Source organism: Lygodium microphyllum, chromosome 1, assembly GCF_053477565.2.
Source record: "Lygodium microphyllum isolate KBCC chromosome 1, Lygodium_microphyllum_v1.1.10, whole genome shotgun sequence".
In the NCBI taxonomy this organism is placed as follows: domain Eukaryota; kingdom Viridiplantae; phylum Streptophyta; class Polypodiopsida; order Schizaeales; family Lygodiaceae; genus Lygodium; species Lygodium microphyllum.
The window spans coordinates 125,448,234-125,456,176 of NC_141135.1; the positions used below are offsets into that span (position 1 = coordinate 125,448,234).

The 7,943-nt window shown below is 43.9% G+C and overlaps 1 pseudogene; it reads left to right on the forward strand.

Annotated features, from left to right (window-relative positions):
• The first annotated feature begins 288 nt into the window (after positions 1–288).
• LOC148041651 (uncharacterized) lies at positions 289–7,672 on the forward strand (annotated as a pseudogene).
• The last annotated feature ends 271 nt before the right edge of the window (positions 7,673–7,943 follow it).

Here is a 7,943-nt window from a genome sequence, read left to right on the forward strand (position 1 = left end):
CATCTTCAACACACATGATAGAAACCCCTCGTCTCTTACAACCATGTGTTGACCTCGCTATCAAAGGGGTTATACCATAGAAGATGAAACCTGGAGGTGCAGGATGCCCCACCAAGAGGATGACTAGAAGAAGAGGGAGATGGGCTGCTTGTCGGCAACCTGGCGGCTTTTCCTTTTGGACTGTGCATGATGCATAAGATGGGCTATCAGATGGGACTTGATTCGAAGGACTAGAGAGAGAGAGAGAGGTTTCTCATTCCTCATTACCTGCCCAAGCAAGCAGTTGCCATGGCTTCCCAGCACCGCGAGCACTCCTCCGAGACTCAGAAGAAGGCCCATGAAAGTGCTGTTGACACCACGAATCGAGTTAGCGAGAAGGTTGGTCGCCCCAAAGATGAGGCCGCAGGAAAGCTGCAGGATGCCAAGGCCATCGCTGCGGAGAGGGCCAAAGACGCCACCGCGAGGGAAAAGGGTGCAGCCTACGAGACATCTGAGAGGGCAAAGGAGAAGGCAAGTGAGACTCAGGAGGAAGGGAAAGGCTATTTGCAGGCTGCCAAAGACAAGACCTATGAGACTGCACAGGCTGCCAAAGACCAGACCTATGATACTGCGCAGTGCGCAAAGGACACCACTTATGAGACTGTTCAGTAGTACAAGGACAAGGCCTATGAAACTGCCCAGCAGGCCAAAGAAGTTAGCCAGCAGAAGGCCCAGGCAACCCAGGAGCAGACCAAGGGCTATCTGCAGTCTCTGAGTGAGGCAGTTTCAGGGAAGGCAGGAGCTCTGAAGGATACCATCTTGGGGAAATCCGAACAGGCCCTTGATGTGGCCTACGAGACTGCGTAGCAGGCCAAGGACAAGACATATGAAACCGCTACTCAGGCACACGATAAGTCGTACGAGGTCGCGTAGCAAGCCAATAATCATCAATCTTGATTGATACTGTGTTTAATCAGTGATATCAGAGACGATACACAAAAAAAAGAGAGAGGGAGAAGGAGAGGATGCGGGAGCGGGAGTATGGTGAGAAGATCCGCCTTAAGCAATGGCAGGAAAGGAGAAGACGAACGGTCTCTCTCTCAAATGGCAAAAGAACAAGGAAGATAGGGTTTCACAACACCTTAATGTTCTTATCCTTCTCTAAGGTCTCATGCTCACATCTGTTCGAAGCCAATCTAGAAATAGTAATAAGTACCTTTAGGATTTAACCTTGAGAAAATAACCAAATCTAATAGCCCTATCCTCTTACACTTCCCCCAAATACCTTTCTACACAACCTTTCTTGCATTCTCACAAACATGCAAATTAGGTCACCTCAAAAGAGAACACCTTCGACATTACCACCATCCACCCTTCCATCCCCATCCTTATTTGTTCTATATCTCCCATTTTTACATCCTCCATGTGATGGAAACCTAGATTTTGTTTCTGTCCTCTAACATACATGCTCATAGGAGAGAGTTTAATTAGAGTACCACTAATTTTAAAAAATATATATTTTTTTCAACTTATTAAAAAGTATAAAAAACAAACACAACAAATAAAAACTCAATAACTTTCATAAAGATTCATAATCATTCATATCGTATTATTCACATTAGAAATGAAAACCCTTTTACAAAGGTAAATCTCTATTGAAGTTTTATCGTCAGAACTAAGAATACTAATAAAACTTCACCATTTCTTTGGAGCTACATGATGGAGTATTATTTCTTCCTTCATTGGAATGGAGGAGTTGTGCTCATGATCCCTTATTGAAGATAGAACCCTATCTTCTTGAGATTATACAAGTTTTTCAGTGTGGGAGTAACCGAGGCAGGAGTTCCCTTACTCTGGTGGTCGTGGATTTGGAGTCCCATACCCTACCATGGCTAGGCCTCATCCTTATGATCAAAGTTGTTTTACTAACAATTTTGGAAGTTGTTTTGTGATAGACAGTGGTTCTTCTTTGACAAGGTTTGCGAGGACGCTTCACATTTCAGTGTGGGAGGAATATGATGACACCAAAAGAAGCATAAAAACAAGGCACAAAAATGTCCATGCACATATAACAATTTCATCTTTTGTAAAAAAGATAACAAGTACACTGTTACAAAATCACTAAAATACACACCTAAATGAGAGGGCCACATCCACATCCACACACACCATAATAAATAAATTGTATACACAAAAGTGTTATGTGCATGCATTGGTGAAGGGTAGGAATACTCAAAATTAAAGGCCAAAGGCCTTATAATATCAAAGTTTCAAAGAAATAATAAAATACGAAGGGGTGTGCTTTTTGGGGAAGAGGTGGGGTGGAGTGCACGAATGGTTATGTGCCTCTTTCCCTTCCCTCTCTTGTCCGATGGCACATTCTCCTTTTTGGTGGTGCAAAAAGTTGTTCTCTCTCCTCTCTCCTCTGTCTTTTGTGCAGAAATTCTTCTTTTCCCTTTTGCTCTTGTATAATGGTTGAAAATATGGATGAAGATGATGAAGATAACGAATCAATTCATTATTAAGTGGAAGATTTATGGTTTATTTTTAGTTTTGAGATTAATGGCTCAGTCATGTGCATAGATTTTGCATGCTTCTACCTTGGTTTCATGTTCATTTCTTGCCATGGGAGGGTTGCTGTCATTTTGATGCGCAGCCGGGGAAGAAGCTGATCTCAACAATTACTTGACTGAGATTATAAATTAACAAGCAATGCTAATGCAACAGTGGAATGAGAAGCCATGGCAGACCAATTGTGCTGAGAAGAAGAAGAAGGATTATGATAAAATTTTGCTTTATTAATGTTTTTGGCTTTTGTTTTCTCACGTGTCTCTATTTATGCTTCAAAAAGAAAAAAAAAGAAGAAGAAAATGAAGGAAGACAATTTCAAGAATAGACGACATAGATTATGATACTCTGAATACAGCCTCAACTGCCACATCTTCAGATTTCACTGTAACACAGGAAGAGGAGGAAGAGAGAGATGAAAGCAAGACAGAGAAAGAAGGGAAAATCAGCAACGATAACAGTTTCCAAAAATCGATGCTGATGTGAACAAAGAAGAAGGGTTTTGCTTATGCCCCCTCCTCATCATCATCAAACAGGCCAACCGCCCTTGATTTGCATTGCAACATTCATGGGCAAAAGACAACTGATTCATCGGCTATTCCTCTTCTTTTCCGTGGCAGCCCCACTTATCCTCCTCAACCTTGTCATGCCTTTCACTATAATTATCAATGCTCTCTCCCCAAATGGCCAGTTCAAGGGTAGAAATTCCCTACCACCACAACACCGGATCAAGATTTACCCTCCCCCCCTCCTCAGCAATGACACAATAACGTCCTTCATCTTCTCCATCCATCGATTTCTCCTAGTGCACTACCCTCAATCTACCTATCTAATGGTGCCTCTTCATCTCTGCCTTCCATCTTCAACACACATGATAGAAACCCCTCGTCTCTTACAACCATGTGTTGACCTCGCTATCAAAGGGGTTATACCATAGAAGATGAAACTTGGAGGTGCAGTATGCCCCACCAAGAGGATGACTAGAAGAAGAGGGAGATGGGCTACTTGTCGGCAACCTGGTGGCTTTTCCTTTTGGACTGTGCATGATGCATAAGATGGGCTATCAGATGGGACTCGATTCGAAGGACTAGAGAGAGAGAGAGAGGTTTCTTATTCCTCATTACCTGCCCAAGCAAGCAGTTGCCATGGCTTCCCAGCACCGCGAGCACTCCTCCGAGACTCAGAAGAAGGCCCATGAAAGTGCTGCTGACACCATGAATCAAGTTAGCGAGAAGGTTGGTCTCCCCAAAGATGAGGCCGCAGGAAAGCTGCAGGATGCCAAGGCCATCGCTGCGGAGAGGGCCAAAGACGCCACCGCGAGGGAAAAGGGTGCAGCCTACGAGACATCTGAGAGGGCAAAGGAGAAGGCAAGTGAGACTCAGGAGGAAGGGAAAGGCTATTTGCAGGCTGCCAAAGACAAGACCTATGAGACTGCACAGGCTGCCAAAGACCAGACCTACGATACTGCGCAGTGCGCAAAGGACACCACCTATGAGACTGTTCAGTAGTACAAGGACAAGGCCTATGAAACTGCCCAGCAGGCCAAAGAAGTTAGCCAGCAGAAGGCCTAGGCAACCCAGGAGCAGACCAAGGGCTATCTGCAGTCTCTGAGTGAGGCAGTTTCAGGGAAGGCAGGAGCTCTGAAGGATACCATCTTGGGGAAATCCGAATAGGCCCGTGATGTGGCCTACGAGACTGCGTAGCAGGCCAAGGACAAGACATATGAAACCGCTACTCCGGCGCACGATAAGTCGTACGAGGTCGCGCAGCAAGCCAATAATCATCAATCTTGATTGATACTGTGTTTAATCAGTGATATCAGAGACGGTACACAAAAAAAAGAGAGAGGGAGAAGGAGAGGATGCGGGAGCGGGAGTATGGTGAGAAGATCCGCCTTAAGCAATGGCAGAAAAGGAGAAGACGAACGGTCTCTCTCTCAAATGGCAAAAGAACAAGGAAGATAGGGTTTCACAACACCTTAATGTTCTTATCCTTCTCTAAGGTCTCATGCTCACATCTGTTCGAAGCCAATCTAGAAATAGTAATAAGTACCTTTAGGATTTAACCTTGAGAAAATAACCAAATCTAATAGCCCTATCCTCTTACACTTCCCCCAAATACCTTTCTACACAACCTTTCTTGCATGCTCACAAACATGCAAATTAGGTCACCTCAAAAGAGAACACCTTCGACATTACCACCATCCACCCTTCCATCCCCATCCTTATTTGTTCTATATCTCCCATTTTTACATCCTCCATGTGATGGAAACCTAGATTTTGTTTCTGTCCTCTAACATACATGCTCATAGGAGAGAGTTTAATTAGAGTACCACTAATTTAAAAAAATATATATTTTTTTCAACTTATTAAAAAGTATAAAAAACAAACACAACAAATAAAAACTCAATAACTTTCATAAAGATTCATAATCATTCATATCGCATTATTCACATTAGAAATGAAAACCCTTTTACAAAGGTAAATCTCTATTGAAGTTTTATCGTCAGAACTAAGAATACTAATAAAACTTCACCATTTCTTTGGAGCTACATGATGGAGTCTTATTTCTTCCTTCATTGGAATGGAGGAGTTGTGCTCATGGTCCCTTATTGAAGATAGAACCCTATCTTTTTGAGATTATACAAGTTTTTCAGTGTGGGAGTAACCGAGGCAGGAGTTCCCTTACTCTGGTGGTCGTGGATTTGGAGTCCCATACCCTACCATGGCTAGGCCTCATCCTTATGATCAAAGTTGTTTTACTAACAATTTTGGAAGTTGTTTTGTGATAGACAGTGGTTCTTCTTTGACAAGGTTCGCGAGGACGCTTCACATTTCAGTGTGGGAGGAATATGATGACACCAAAAGAAGCATAAAAACAAGGCACAAAAATGTCCATGCACATATAACAATTTCATCTTTTGTAAAAAAGATAACAAGTACACTGTTACAAAATCACTAAAATACACACCTATATGAGGGGGCCACATCCACATCCACATCCACATCCACACACACCATAATAAATAAATTGTATACACAAAAGTGTTACGTGCATTCATTGGTGAAGGGTAGGAATACTCAAAATTAAAGGCCAAAGGCCTTATAATATCAAAGTTTCAAAGAAATAATAAAATACGAAGGGGTGTGCTTTTTGGGGAAGAGGTGGGGTGGAGTGCACGAATGGTTATGTGCCTCTTTCCCTTCCCTCTCTTGTCCGATGGCACATTCTCCTTTTTGGTGGTGCAAAAAGTTGTTCTCTCTCCTCTCTCCTCTGTCTTTTGTGCAGAAATTCTTCTTTTCCCTTTTTCTCTTGTATAATGGTTGAAAATATGGATGAAGATGATGAAGATAACGAATCAATTCATTATTAAGTGGAAGATTTATGGTTTATTTTTAGTTTTGAGATTAATGGCTTAGCCATGTGCATAGATTTTGCATGCTTCTACCTTGGTTTCATGTTCATTTCTTGCCATGGGAGGGTTGCTGTCATTTTGGTGCGCAGCCGGGGAAGAAGCTGATCTCAACAATTACTTGACTGAGATTATAAATTAACAAGCAATGCTAATGCAACAGTGGAATGAGAAGCCATGGCAGACCAATTGTGCTGAGAAGAAGAAGAAGGATTATGATAAAATTTTGCTTTATTAATGTTGTTGGCTTTTGTTTTCTCACGTGTCTCTATTTATGCTTCAAAAAGAAAAAAAAAGAAGAAGAAAATGAAGGAAGACAATTTCAAGAATAGACGACATAGATTATGATACTCTGAATACAGCCTCAACTGCCACATCTTCAGATTTCACTGTAACACAGGAAGAGGAGGAAGAGAGAGATGAAAGCAAGACAGAGAAAGAAGGGAAAATCAGCAACGATAACAGTTTCCAAAAATCGATGCTGATGTGAACAAAGAAGAAGGGTTTTGCTTATGCCCCCTCCTCATCATCATCAAACAGGCCAACCGCCCTTGATTTGCATTGCAACATTCATGGGCAAAAGACAACTGATTCATCGGCTATTCCTCTTCTTTTCCGTGGCAGCCCCACTTATCCTCCTCAACCTTGTCATGCCTTTCACTGTAATTATCAATGCTCTCTCCCCCAATGGCCAGTTCAAGGGTAGAAATTCCCTACCACCACAACACCGGATCAAGATTTACCCTCCCCCCCTCCTCAGCAATGACACAATAACGTCCTTCATCTTCTCCATCCATCGATTTCTCCTACTGCACTACCCTCAATCTACCTATCTAATGGTGCCTCTTCATCTCTGCCTTCCATCTTCAACACACATGATAGAAACCCCTCGTCTCTTACAACCATGTGTTGACCTCGCTATCAAAGGGGTTATACCATAGAAGATGAAACCTGGAGGTGCAGGATGCCCCACCAAGAGGATGACTAGAAGAAGAGGGAGATGGGCTGCTTGTCGGCAACCTGGCGGCTTTTCCTTTTGGACTGTGCATGATGCATAAGATGGGCTATCAGATGGGACTCGATTCGAAGGACTAGAGAGAGAGAGAGAGGTTTCTCATTCCTCATTACCTGCCCAAGCAAGCAGTTGCCATGGCTTCCCAGCACCGCGAGCACTCCTTCGAGACTCAGAAGAAGGCCCATGAAAGTGCTGCTGACACCACGAATCGAGTTAGCGAGATGGTTGGTCTCCCCAAAGATGAGGCCGCAGGAAAGCTGCAGGATGCCAAGGCCATCGCTGCGGAGAGGGCCAAGGACGCCACCGCGATGGAAAAGGGTGCAGCCTACGAGACATCTGAGAGGGCAAAGGAGTAGGCAAGTGAGACTCAGGAGGAAGGGAAAGGCTATTTGCAGGCTGCCAAAGACAAGACCTATGAGACTGCACAGGCTGCCAAAGACCAGACCTACGATACTGCGCAGTGCCCAAAGGACACCACCTATGAGACTGTTCAGTAGTACAAGGACAAGGCCTATGAAACTGCCCAGCAGGCCAAAGAAGTTAGCCAGCAGAAGGCCCAGGCAACCCAGGAGCAGACCAAGGGCTATCTGCAGTCTCTGAGTGAGGCAGTTTCAGGGAAGGCAGGAGCTCTGAAGGATACCATCTTGGGGAAATCCGAACAGGCCCGTGATGTGGCCTACGAGACTGCGTAGCAGGCCAAGGACAAGACATATGAAACCGCTACTCAGGCGCACGATAAGTCGTACGAGGTCGCGCAGCAAGCCAATAATCATCAATCTTGATTGATACTGTGTTTAATCAGTGATATCAGAGACGGTACACAAAAAAAAGAGAGAGGGAGAAGGAGAGGATGCGGGAGCGGGAGTATGGTGAGAAGATCCGCCTTAAGCAATTGCAGGAAAGGAGAAGACGAACGGTCTCTCTCTCAAATGGCAAAAGAACAAGGAAGATAGGGTTTCACAACACCTT